Raw genomic sequence first — 14429 nt, 5'->3', positions numbered from 1 at the left:
CATTTCTCTCATGGTGTGACCGTTGCGTTGCCATCCTGTGTCTTTCTTTCTCAGTCTTTGCGCTCTTTGTCAGTGCGATTGAATGGGGTTATTCTTGAAGCCGATGTATTTTGCAATTTGAATTGTTTAAAAGGTGAACTATGTACTTCACATAATCTTGCTATGCTGCAAGCCTGCAAGTTCACCATGTACATATTTTATTTGTCAGAAAGTGTTCTAAGTTTAAAAATCTGATAATTTAGTTAATATAATGATGTAGATTCTGAGATATTAGTATTTTTATTATTATTATGGGGTGTATGTTCTTGTTGTCTTTCTATTTAAGAATACCCGTGTGTATTATTGAAAATTTTGTAAAAATATGTGTATTAAACATGAAAAATATGTACGTAAGTGTATAATATGTGTATTGTACGTTTACTTTTTTAAAATGTGTATTTTACTGAGTCTTTAAGACGTATACTGAAAACGGAAGTATTATTGAAAAATATGTACGTATGTGTATAATACGAGTATTAAATGGGAAAAGGCTAAATTCTTTATATTGGTAATAAAAAAATAAAAAAATCAAAATGGGACAATAAAAATTCGGATAATGCTCTAAACTACTCTTATTGTAAACAAAAATAATTGGGGAAAAAAATAAATGACTGACGGTATACATTAAACGAGTATAGCCCAGCGGCTATACTATTTATGACCCAAAAAAAGGGAAAAAAAAAAAAGGATCCCGTATAGCCGAGCGGCTATACTGTTTGTATATATTATAACAATATAGCCAAGCGGCTATATTATTTATTACCCAAAACAAGGGGCAAAAAAAAAAGGAGCCGCATAGCGGTTAGGCGGGCCTTTTTATTTTTTACATTATGTGTACCGCCGCACGGCTATACTATTAATTTTTAAAAATAAAAACCCCAGTATAGCCGAGCGGCTATACGCTTTATTTTATTTTTAAAAAGGACCCAGTATCGCCGCGCGGCTATACTATTTGTATATATTATAGAGTTAAAACCTATAGCCGCGCGGCTATACTATTTATTACCCAAAAAAAGGGAAAAAGAAAAGGGACCCGCCTTAGCCACGCGGCTATACGATTAATTTTAAAAAATAAAAACCCCAGTATAGCCGAACGGCGATATGTTTTATTTTATTTTTAAAAAGGACCCAGTATAGCCGCGCGGCTATACAATTGGTATATATTATAGAGTTACAAAATATAGCCGCGCGGCTATACAATTTGTATATATTATAGAGTTACAACATATAGCCGCGCGGCTATACTATTTATTACCCCAAAAAAGGGGGAAAAAAAGGGACCCGCCTAGCGCCTAGGCGCCTAGGCGGCCCTTTTATTTTTTAAATTATACGTATAGCCGTGCGGCTATACTATTAATTATAAAAAATAAAACCCAGGTATAGCCGTTCGGTTATACGCTTTATTTTATTTTTAAAAAGGACCTAGTATAGCCGCCCGGCTATACTATTTATTATCCAAAAAAAGGAGGGAAAAAAAAGGACCCGCCTAGCGGCTAGGCGGCCTTTTTTATTTTTTAAATTATAAGTACAGCCGCGCGGCCATACGATTAATTTTAAAAAATAAAAACCCCAGTATAGCCGACCAGCTATACGCTTGGAATATTACAAAGAGCCGCGCGGCTTATGTGTTTTAAAAAAAATTAAAAATTACTCTTAACTAACTATTACTGTTATCTTGCACTTTGGAAAAAAATGTAAACACAGGTTCTTTTCCTCTTTCATGAAAAACATTCTGGCGTGTTTCAAGAAAGGTTCAAATGTTGCTGAGTGGATCTGTTGCGCCAGTTATCACCTTCGCAAGGGGTATGAAGAACAAGAAGTCCTCATCAATTGCCCGGAGTATGGGGAATCCAAGCATGTTTTTGGGCGTTTGAAGCACTGTCTCAGGTTGAAAAAGTACAGAGTATGAGGAAGCCCAGGATGCTCCAAATACTACCTATAAAGTAGAAAAAAGAAGATATCAATTAAGACAAAATATCTTTAACGTAGAAAAAGTCTATTTAATAGAGGAAAATATGGTTGCTTGGAAGATTATTTTGCGTTTATGACAGCTATTTTGCCTATTATTTTGTCGTATTTTGCAGCACACTCTGAGTGTCGTATTTTGTATTGGTTAAGAGTTACCCAATACAAAATTCTTCTGCATCTACTAATATTGTGGAGAGCTACAAATTGGGATAAAGGGTTGAGGTCATTCATTAGTCTTAGGAGAGACAATCTTTGACATGATAGAAAGAAATTAATGAGTGACACTAAATCTTCTAAAATGAATAAATTATTTGCTTCATACAACTATATCTAAAATATACAAAAGGAGAGCAAGGAAAAATTACAAATGCCTTGAAGAATCGTGTAACACCGAGTGTTCGATTTGATCAAATCTCTCTGTGCTCCGAAGAATGCCTAAAAAATGACCCAAAATTTCGAACATCCAAACTAATGATGATTGAAGATCTTTTCGAGGTTTTTTTTCCCTTTTCCTTGAAGATTTTTTCAGATCTGGTATTATTTGCATAATTCCTTCTTCTTTTTTTCTTCTGAGTGTTGTTTTTCAGTTTGTGTTTTATTGAATTTGAAAGTTATTCCATTGAATTTTTTTAAATTTTGTTTCAAATTACCATTTGTTTTTGGCTAATTAGAATTTATTTCTCTCTTGTAATTATCTTCTTGTAAAATGTAAATAATAGAAAAAGGGTTCTGATTCTTTTTTATTTATTTATATATTTTAAAAAAGAGATGATCTTATTTGATAAAGAGATGATTTTTAGTTGATAAAGAAAGATACTGGAGAAGATTTGACAAAACTGAGATTTTTTTTTAATTATTATTTTTTTAATCTTGATATGAGTTATCTTCTTCATTTGATTAGGATTTTGGATTTGGCTATAGTCTTTTTGCAAAATTTGAAGGTGTGTTGTTAATTATTTTACCACTTCTAAGAGTAATGACAGACTTAGCATGTTCAATTGAGGTTTTACACGAATTAACATTCTTTGGATTTGGTTGAGTTTGAGAAGGAAATTTCCCTTTTTCATTTATTGCAAAAGAATTTGTCAATTTAGAAATTTGGCTTTTAATTTCTTTATTTTCTTCAACCATTTGACCAAACAAGGTATCATACCTTTGATTTTGCTTCTGTTGTTCCTGCATAAATGCTTGAAGAGTATCGGTCAAAGAAGGTCTAGCATTAAATGCATTAGTTGCAAGAAAATGGTGATTGAAAGAATTTCTATCACTTACCTGAGGTTGTGAATCATTGCTCCAACGAAAGTTCAGATGATTCCTTGTTGCTGGATTGTAAGTGTTGGAAAAAGGAGCATATTGTTGTTTGAAGTTTCCAATAGCAGCACAACGCTCCTCATAAGCTCCTTTCATTTCCTGGAAAATTGGGCAGTTTTTAATAGTATGACCAATCTCACAACAAGAATCACATACTTGATTAACATCAGCTTGAAAAACGGGTTGAGGCAAATTTGATTTTTCCATTTTCAAAGCAGCTATCTCTTTAGTCAAAACCTCAAATTTTAATTTCCAATCATCTTCTTCTTTTAATTGGTAAATTCCTTTATTAGTAGAAGATGCGGCAATTCTTGAACGATCGGTGGTCTCAACTAGACTGGGGACAGTCCATTGATGAGCTTTTTCAGCAATTTCATCCAAAAATTCTAGGGCATCATCAAGGTCTTTTTGCATAAAATTTCCATTAGACATAGACTAAACAAATTGGCGATCACGGGGGAGAAGTCCCTCATAGATATAACTAGCAAGACGCCAGTTTTCAAAGCCATGGTGTGGGCACAAATTCAAAAGCTCTTTAAATTTTTCCCAAGTTTGATATAAAGTTTCATTTTCCTTTTGAGAGAAATTTGAGATTCTTTTCTTAAGAGCAATCGTCTTGTGATTAGGAAAATATTTGTTAAAAAGTGCTTGAGTCATTTCCCCCCAAGAACCTATGGATATAGCCCTTAATGAATACAACCAACCTTTGGCTTTTTCTTTTAAGGAAGAAGGAAAAAATTTCAACCTTATGAAATTAATCCTATCAAGTTGAACATTGTCAAAAGTGCCAATAGCCTCTTCAAATTCCCTAACATGCACGTAAGGATTTTCACTTTCCATACCATGAAAAATGGGAAGCAGTTGAATCATTCTAGGTTTGAAATCATAATTTGGCATGTTAGGTGGAAACATTATGCATGAAGGATTTGGTGCACGAATAGGATGCAAAAATGTCTCTAAAGTTCTAGGTGCAACTACTTCTTCTCTTATGGGAATTTCATTATTCACAATCTGAGCATTAATTTCTTGTTCATTATTCACAATTTCTGCCATGCTTTCAGATTTGTTAGATGTTTCAGGTGAAGAAGTTGAAGCAGAATTAACAGTTTCAGCCTTTTTGACAAATCTTCCTAGATGATCTCTAGGTCGCATAAAGAAAATAAATAAATAAACAAAACAAAACAAAACAAAACAAAACAAAACAAAATTATTAACAATAAGATGAAAGTTGGAAAGAGTGTACCAGATGTGAAGAATTCCACATAACCAGCAAACCTCTGACCAAGGGGATCTCTGTACTCTTTGACAAGCCGCTCCCCGGTAACAACCCCAATTTGTTACTACCACTTTGCAAAACCCGAGGGAGGTGTCGTATAGCAGTGTAGCTCGGAAGTCCGAGTGTCGTATCCACAGAGAGTGGTGTAAAGATAACAGAGCTGAAAAAGAACAATTATGATTGAAAAGTAGATTTATGCAAGATTTGATTTCAAGAAAATTCAATTGATTAAAACACTAAGGCATTGGGTTTCCACTTTTAACATAAGCATGCAACTCTTAATAATTTGATCCACAAAATATTTTCCATTATAGTTGTTCAAAATAATTAAAGCTCTTTTTAATTTTCTTTAGAAGTATTCTAAGCATAACTTGTACCATTGGCAACAAACTATCAAAAAATAATCTTCATCAAAATTCTATTAATTTTTGGTAATTTTCTTCTCTTTTAAAAGCATGAAAGTTTTTACTACACAATGGGAAAAACATGATTGAACCCATGAAATAGATTATCAAACATTCATCAATTAATTAAAAAGAAAACTACAAATTCCATTTGAACAAAAACTACAAATTCACATTAAAACTTTTAATATAAGTGTGTAATTTTTATTAGTTTGATCTAAACTGTCATTTTTTGGTATTATGTTATGATTTGGTACTGATGAAGAATTTGATAATAATGATGCAAAAAAGCAGGACTCGAGAGCATTATTTTGAGTGGTTGTACAAGGAGACATGTCCAAGAGAAAGAATCTGGTGCCTGGTTTTCTTAGAAGAATAAGAATGTGTGCTTGGCTCTATACAACAAATGGACTCAAATCGCAGTAAAGTTTTCGAATCCTAAACCCCAATACGTGAAAATTCTTCCCCTTTTTTCTTTTGTATGAAAACTCTTCAGCTTTTTAGTTGGGTCTGAAAACTCTTCAACTTTAGTCATGTGACGTATCAATGCTTCAAAAATGTGTTTAAAGTCTTTTTTGTCCCTCAAATACTTCACACCTCCACATCACATGGTCATTTTTGACAAAAAAAATTGATATAATTGACGTTAGGACTATTGGTTTAGGACTTTTGTTAGGACTATTGGTCCTAACAAAATTGAAGTTGAAGGATCACATGAACGATTTTGAAAATTAAAGAACCAAAGACCTTTTAACTCGAAAACCTCTCAGATGAAAATACAAATCAGTGTATTGAGGGACCATTGATGATACTATTCATTGGTGGGCTTTTCTTCGAACCGGACCCGAAATCTGCAAGCGCCAAAATTCAAACACTTTCGCATCACACCACACACCACACTCTGCTTCTGTAAACCCCCAATCTCTCACCATCCACGTGTCCTATGCTCTCTCTCAGTTCTCTCAAGGCCTCTTGTTCAAGCTCTCTCTTCCTTCGACAAACTCTTAGCTGACTTCGTCGTTAGGGCTCCCGATCGATTCTCTTCCTGTACATTGCCTGGAGTCGCCGTCATATTTCTACGGTATTTCCATCATCCGCATCGATCGGTTCTCTATTTGTTTATTCGTGAATATCGCTTTTAAGATTTAGATTAAAATTTCCGTAAATGAGTTGTTTTCTGTTTGCTTCCTGAGAAAATGTGGGAAAGCTATGAATGTTTTTGCGTTCAGTAATCAAATCAAACAGTGTATGATTGGTTATGGTTGGACGAATTAGGTGAAATAGAACTTGATTCTGCTGTTTCTCACAATGAAACTCTGTCTGTTTGTGAATTTACAAATCAATTTTGAATTTAGATAAATACTTTTGGTACTGTTTTGTTTCTCTTTGCTTCCTGAGAATATGAAGAAAACTATGAATTTTTTATTTTTCATTAATCAAAAACTGTATGACTGGTTATGATCAGAAAGTGGGAGGACGGATTTGGGGAAATCGAACTTCTAACTGCTGGAACAGTATAATTGAAGGATTGTTAACTCAAATTTGTGGGCCATCAGATATCTTACTTGTATTTTGGTATGCCTGAAACTCTCTGGTCCTTGTATTTTGGTTACTCTTTTGCCCCTTGTATATCAAATTTTCTCTTTATGATGAAATGACTTACTAACAAGGGAAAAGGAGAGAAGAAAACCTTGTGCATCAGGATGATCTTGTTCATCTGCAAATTTAATGGCTAGGATTTAGAGTATACAATGGATCAATATGCATCTATGCACCCACTGACTTCTATTAATGAAAAGCTTTCCAAAAACATCTTGAAGACTTACATGTTATTGATCTTAAGATATCCATATTGCGAAAAAGCAGAACAATTGCCAGTCCATTCATTATTTATCGTAACTTGCGCTACTTCTTTCATATCTCCAATGTTACTGACTAGAACATGTGGTAACTCGTTCAAGCCTTTCTATGGCGCTAGTCTTATGTTTTGTGAGTTTGGTGCTGCAAGGGTTGTGAAGTTAGCATTGTTGCCCAATGATGGCCCTTCAAGCTTCTTCTTTGTTCAGAATGTAGTGTCAGAACTTTGATTGAAGATTGGGTAGCATCTTGAACTTATTTTTTTTAATGCAACCAAGTATATTGGAATTTGGAACTACCAACAGATCCTTTTTAAGTTTTTTCTACTTTCAATATGAGGATTGCATGTATGCATGGCATTAATAATAGCATCCCGATATTTTAGTCACTAATAATGTTTTTAATGCGTCAATTACATATTGACCTGAAGAGCATAGTTTCTATTTTGCCGTGTTCACACTACTTTACTTTCATACTCTCACTCCACTCAATGGCAGAAGCAACAAAGAGGTGGCAATTTAGGGTCCTTTATGCTTTGTTTCTTTGTTTTTGTTTCTTTTTTGCTTGCTTCTTGTTTTTTAAGAAACTGGTTTTTGGGTTTTTGTTTTCTCAGGTATGCAGTTGTTAATGGGGCAAACAAAGGCATAGGATTGGAAACTGTGAGGCAGTTGGCCTCAAATGGGTTCACTGTAGTCTTAACTTCTAGAGATGAGAAGAGGGGTCTTGAAGCTGTTGAGAAACTCAAAGAGTCTGGCCTCTCAGGCCAAGTGGTTTTTCATCAACTTGATGTGGCTAGCTCTGCTACTGTTGCTTCCTTGGCAGCGTTCATCAAAACCCAGTTTGGGAAACTTGATATCTTGGTATGTATATGATCATAGCTGCAGGTTTCTTGAAAAAGTTTCTGCCTTTTGAAGGTTACTGTAAAATTGAGTGGCTGATCTATATCATGCTTGCTTATTCTGTCCACTTCCAGTTGTTGATCTATATCTCACTATGTTTGTCACTCTGTTTGTTTGAGTTCTTTACATATATGATATGAACTCTCTGTACAATTTACAAGTACCCAAGAAAGATCAGTGGCTGGAGTTAAGGGGTTTGGCATTGGCCTTTATGGTTGTTTATAGAACCAAAGAGATTATCCAAGTAATCAGAGGATCTACCAACTTTCCTTTAATTGCATTTTCTACATTTTTCTTTTCTTTGCTAAATTGAAACAGATAGTGAGACAGTTGGCTCTGCACAGGTGAACAATGCAGGGATTATTGGAGCCATAGGAGATGCTGATGCATTTATAGCTATAGCAAAGTCTACTGGCATTGTAAGTCTTTCGAATTAATTTTTTCTATAACTATCAAAAGCTAAACGCTTCAATGTATGTGCTCATGTGAATATTTCAATTGATCTGTGGTTTGGCCAAAGATCTGTTTCGCTTAATGCTATGCCGTTTTTAGTAGGGGAAATTATCTGATTTGAATTAATTTAGGAGTTTTCCAATAACCTGCTACCTTTTGGATTTACTTATCTCGCCTGATAAATATTTCTGCAATCTGTGCATAAATGTTTTTAAAGCCTTTTGCTGATAAATAAAATAAATTATGCATATAAGTTCTCATGCTTTCTTCCCCTCTATCTTGAAATATTTTCATTGTGATGTGCATGTCAAACTTTGATGAACATTTTTCTTGTTTGGGGTGGGTGTGTAAGTGGTGGGCAATAGGCACCATAATAATAAGTTTGCTTTTACTGATACAGGAAAGAGGAGAAGTTGATTTGAGTAAACTAATGACTGAAACTTACGAGTTAACAGAAGAATGCTTGCAAATAAACTATTATGGTGCTAAAAGAACAGCTGAATTGTGAATGTTTCGTCTTTCCTAAGGAAGTTAATGTATATACCTAACGATTGGGCTAAGGAGTTTTTACAGATGCCGAAAACCTAACAGAAGAGAGAATAGATGATGTACTGAGTGAGCTTCTAAAAGACTTCAAGGAGGATTCACTTGAAAGTAAGGGTTGGCCTTGTTCTTTCACTGCCTATGTAGTCTCAAAAGCTGCACTGAATGCATATACAAGGATTCTAGAAAAGAAGTACCCCACATTTCGTATCATTATTTATCGTAACTTGCGCTACTTCTTTCATATCTCCAATGTTACTGACTAGAACAAGTGGTAACTCGTTCAAGCCTTTCGATGGCGCTAGTCTTATGTTTTGTGAGTTTGGTGCTGCAAGGTTTGTGAAGTTAGCATTGCTGCCCAATGATGGCCCTTCAAGTTTCTTCTTTGTTCAGAATGTAGTGTCAAGTCTTTGATTGAAGATTGGGTAGCATCTTGAACTTTTATTTTAATGCAACCAAGTATATTTGGAACCACCAACAGATCCTTTTTAAGTTCTTTCTACTTTCAATAAGAGGATTGCATGTATGATGCAGTCATATTCAATTCTGCAACATTCTCAATCTAACAGTCCTGTATGATTGCATCTCTTTTAAATTATCAACAAGCTCATCTGAAATTGATTTGAAGGATCTCTAATACATTGTTTGTTTACATTTCTACATATAAACTTGCTCTTGAACTCATATTCTTAGAAGCTTGGCCGTCAAACTTTGAACTGTGAAGTCAAAAAAGAACATATGGTGCATTATAGGGACTACAAGAGTGCAATGGACCCACTTAAAAGTTCTCTTTAATTTCTATCTTTAGAAATCTTCCCTAGATTGGTTGTGAAAATATTAAAATATTAAAACATTAATAATAGCATCCCTATATTTTAGCCACTAGTGTTTTTAATGCGTCAATTACATATTGACCTGAAGAACAGAGTTTCTATTTTGATGAATACTTGCGTTACATAAACTGATCACAAACAATTAATGAATGAATTGAATAAACTAAACAATAAGATCACGTGCTCTCCAAGAAATCAGAAGAAATTAAACCAACCAAACAAACCCTTAAGTTGCCAACTCACGTTTAAAAAAATCTCCATCAATCAAACAAGATGTTAAAATAATAAAATATTTACTTTTTTTAAATACCCAAGTAGGTTATTTATTTACTTTTTTGCTGTGAAAATGTTAAAATATTCGAAACAATATGTCAAGAATTAAATACCCAACTTTTCTGTTTTCTTGATTTATTTTCCTGATAGGACAAGAATTAAATACCCAAGTTTTCTGTTTGTTTTTTTTTTCATGCCAGGTTCCTTTTTTGCCGAGCCAAACCCAAATAAAAAATCAATGCAAGTCTAATTTCACTGGAGATGAGAAGAAGGGTATTGAAGCTATTGAAAAATTAAAAGAGTGTGGCCTCTCAGACCTTGTGGTTTTTCATCAGCTTGATGTCACAGACCCTTCTAGCACTGCTTCCCTGGCAGAGATTGTCACAACCCAGTTTGGGAAACTAGACATCTTGGTATGTATAACCAGCTTCTCTTTCTCATTTTTTATGCTCATTTCGAAAATTATCAATTTTTTTTTTTTCCTCCAATGCATTTATGGTTATGGTTGACAAGGATTTAACAAAGATGAAACGTGTGGAACTTCCATAGGTAAACAATGGAGGGGTTAATGGAACCATTATGGACCCTGAAGCTCTCAGAGCTGCTGCAGCTGCAGGACTTGGTAAGGTAAGCTGATCAGTAAGAAAATGCAAGTTTTGGGGTTAGGGATGCAGCACTTGGTCAGCATAGTCATGGTTTAATTTTCCGCTTTATGTGGTTTGTAATTGTTCTAGGATGTGATTGATCTTATAGAATTAACTAATAAGGGGGAGATATTTTTATCCAGTGGACTAGTCTAGTTAAATTGTACCTTCTTGTTTCTAAATACAGTGACACTATTATCTGTGTAGAACAGTTCTTGCCTCAATAACATGATTCCAAGAGCTCCTTTCGTATGACATGTACTTCCGAACAAACCCTAGCTGCCTAATTAGCTGGTTAGTGCATGTTACAGAGTTCTTTGGGTCTTGATAAAATGTTGATACATTAGCAAATCAAATAATACATTACTTGAACCTTAAGTAAAGCAAATGTCTGGTTTAGATGCACAACAATTTTGGTCTTATGTGGGTTGGTAGTGTTAACAGAGCTTAAGAAAATAGAATAAAGGAGAATTTGATAAAAGATTGTATTGTATTATTATTAGCTTTTTCAGATCATTCATTTCTATATATGGCTCTAGTATATAAGAAAGAGCTTATATCTCTATCTATGGCCTAGATTATGACACTTGTCAACATCTACACATTAAACCCTTTATACTCTAACATCCCCCCTCAAGATCATGGTTGGTGAAACCAAGCATGATATTGCAGCAAGGCGAGGTGATGCGCAGGTCCATGACAGAACGAAGAAAGAACGAGAATGACTATGCCATTGATCCCAAAATGATCAAGGAGTTTGAACAAACCAACATCAACAGGTAGACTTCACAGGAATGCTAAATACTGCAACCGAGAGGCAAAACTCATGCTGCAGGGGAGGCATGACAGCATCTGCAAGGGCTGCTATATCATCTGAACCTCCATAGCAAGCACGACCAGAATATGCAATCATTATTTCTTCAGCAAGCAATGGACAGTGAAACTCCTTGAATGAGAGCATACTTTCTCGGCATTGCATAACACACCAAAAGGTGTTGTATTCTGCAGGTAAACCATTGAGAGCCAAGATGATAATGTCTTCATCAGTAAAGTGCACGCCAACACAGGATAGCTGATCTCTTGCATCCTTAATATGATTAAGATATTGAGCTATAGAATCTGAACCTTTCTTCATATTGTAGAGACAAGTCTTCAGAAGAAAAATACTAGTCTTGGTAATAATAGCAAACCTTTCTTTCAAAGTTAACTACATATCCCTAGCATTGGTACTACCAATTACACAAGAAATAGCAGAGGAAGACAAAGTAATAGCATCAAAGCTTTGTTCCTCAGAATTAGAACCAACAACAAACTGAGGTGGACATGGATGGGAACCAGTCACAAAACCAAGTATGCCATGACATTCCAGCATAATACATGCTCCATCAACTCTTCCAGTCAACGAATTTCGCAACCTTATTGACCACAAATTATTAACTGTTTGCCCAGGAGATGTACCAACTGATTCACTGTATGAACCATCAAGTATCCCAAATTTGCCAAATAATTGCATCCTCAATAAGCAAGTCAAATCAATTATGTAGTCAGACCCCCATATCGAGAAAGAGAGATAGAATAAGAGAAGAGGGAAATTCTTTGTTCCCTGAGAATTTAAAGAAATTAAAGAAAGGAGATAGAAAGAAAGAAGAATTGGGAAATTCTTTTGTTCCCTGATCAGAGAGATTGTAGAAAGGAGGTAGAAAAGAGGAAGAGTTGGGAAATTCTTTTGTACCCTTAGAGATTGTAGAAAGGAGAGATAGGAAAGAGGAAGAACTGAGAAAGTCTTTTGTTGCCTGAGAGATTGGAGAAAAGAGATAGAAGAGAATGAGAAATGGGAAATTCTTTGTCCCTTGAGATAAGAAGATTGAGAAGAGAATTGTGACAGAACCATGTAAGTATTGATTGATTGAAGATTTTCTTGTTCTCCAAAGAAGTGGGATTTAAGAGTCAAGAATAGGGGTACTGAGATTTGGGATGCACTAGAAAATTGACAAAGCAAATAACAAATGAACCATCAATATTTGATCCATGGTGATGTATTCAAGAACAGGAAGGTGATGTTATAGCAAGGACTTCAATATTTGATTTGGGAGCAGCTACAATAACTATCAAAGGTATTTCTCTAATTATGGAAATCAGAGAGACAGAGGATGAACAACAGACATACCAAAAGAACATCCATAGGATCCAAAGAGCAGGAATGCAACTAATAATCTGAAATCCACCATAGCTGAGGAAATAGAACCTCCGTAGGCAGACATGGAATTGAAGTCAGCGAGTCGAATCAATCTGAGCAGCTACAAGTTGAGTAGTAATTCTTACAGAAAACAATAACAAATCCCAATCGATGGGTTCCCATCCATGTCCACCTCAGTTTGTTGTTGGTTCTAATTCTGAGGAACAAAGCTTTGATGCTATTACTTTGTCTTCCTCTGCTATTTCTTGTGTAATTGGTAGTACCAATGCTAGGGATATGTAGTTAACTTTGAAAGAAAGGTTTGCTATTATTACCAAGACTAGTATTTTTCTTCTGAAGACTTGTCTCTACAATATGAAGAAAGGTTCAGATTCTATAGCTCAATATCTTAATCATATTAAGGATGCAAGAGATCAGCTATCCTGTGTTGGCGTGCACTTTACTGATGAAGACATTATCATCTTGGCTCTCAATGGTTTACCTGCAGAATACAACACCTTTTGGTGTGTTATGCAATGCCGAGAAAGTATGCTCTCATTCAAGGAGTTTCACTGTCCATTGCTTGCTGAAGAAATAATGATTGCATAAAGATTGTATTGTATTATTATTAGCTTTTTCAGATCATTCATTTCTATATATGGCTCTAGTATATAAGAAAGAGCTTATATCTCTATCTATGGCCTAGATTATGACACTTGTCAACATCTACACATTAAACCCTTTATACTCTAAAAGGTAGATGCTCATTGGAAGGTTTCCAATAATTATGACCGAGAGAAAATATGAACTTTCTTCTCCTTGATGCCAAGAAGTACCCAAGTATCTGCGCCAACTGTCTATGCCCTGGATTTGTCAAAACAGATTTCAACTTTATGTAAACTTAATATTGGGTAAAATCATAAGACCCAATCCATGACCTAAGATCTTGAACTTCATGATTTTCACAATAGCATTAGGTGGAAATTCAATTAGACTTAAATTACATACATACCTTGTGATTAGTCTTCTACCATATCAAGAAATTTTTCTTGAGCGATCCGTAAGCGAGCCGTCAGTGTAGAGGAAATAAATTTCTCTCTCTCTAGCCTTTTGCACGTTAGAAAACCCTAATACGTGTTTTCATCAGTGTACACATAAAATGGGTATGCGCACTATTATAGGCAAAGATAAGACCCGTTTCCTAGTAAAGCCCATAATCAATTACCACCCATCACAGTAATAAAGTAGGAAACTACTTCTCTTTATTTGACCAATATAATTATTCTGAATAATATTTATTAAACCAATTAAACAATTTATTTACCACATAGATCACTTCATGTGGGCCACACAGAATATTTATAAAATATGTTTACGCTTCAATGCTGGCATCTTCACCATTGATGGAGCCGCTGAAATTGTTGTGGGGTTAGCAGTGTTTCGAAATCGTAGTCCTTCTGGTCTCTTCATTCTTTCACAAGAAGTCACACCCTTTTGAGTGTACGTAACAGAGTGAAAGACCCTTTTTCAAGATCTTGTAATATTCAATCGTACAAGACTATCTTTTGAAATCTCAATGTAATATTGACACATTGACCACAACAAAGGTTGACATTTTTTGGACTTTCTAACTTGGAATAAGAGTTGAGGTTTGGTCCTCCTGACTAAGTGAGACACAAACTACAAAGTGCATGTATGGCAGTAGACTATTCATGTATCATGTCTTGTTTAGTAAAAATAAGTAAGAAAGAAC

At 34.9% G+C, this 14429-nt stretch overlaps 1 non-coding gene and 1 pseudogene across 2 annotated transcripts; both read left to right on the top strand.

Moving 5' to 3' along the window:
• Nucleotides 1–3820: 3820 nt before the first annotated feature.
• LOC148297407 (small nucleolar RNA R71) lies at nt 3821–3927 on the top strand. Its single transcript, XR_015833255.1, has one exon. It is a non-coding gene; the product is annotated as a small nucleolar RNA R71 (small nucleolar RNA).
• A 2660-nt stretch (nt 3928–6587) lies between these two features.
• Nucleotides 6588–14174, top strand: LOC110763186 ((+)-neomenthol dehydrogenase-like; annotated as a pseudogene). Its single transcript, XR_015832808.1, has 6 exons — nt 6588–7365; nt 7469–7715; nt 8099–8173; nt 8608–8934; nt 13500–13559; nt 14048–14174. The product of XR_015832808.1 is annotated as a (+)-neomenthol dehydrogenase-like (transcript).
• The last annotated feature ends 255 nt before the right edge of the window (nt 14175–14429 follow it).

Source organism: Prunus avium, chromosome 1 (genome assembly GCF_965620075.1).
Source record: "Prunus avium chromosome 1, drPruAviu1.hap1.1, whole genome shotgun sequence".
In the NCBI taxonomy this organism is placed as follows: domain Eukaryota; kingdom Viridiplantae; phylum Streptophyta; class Magnoliopsida; order Rosales; family Rosaceae; genus Prunus; species Prunus avium.
Note: the sequence above shows the minus strand (reverse complement) of the source record. Positions and strands in the feature narration are given on the sequence as shown.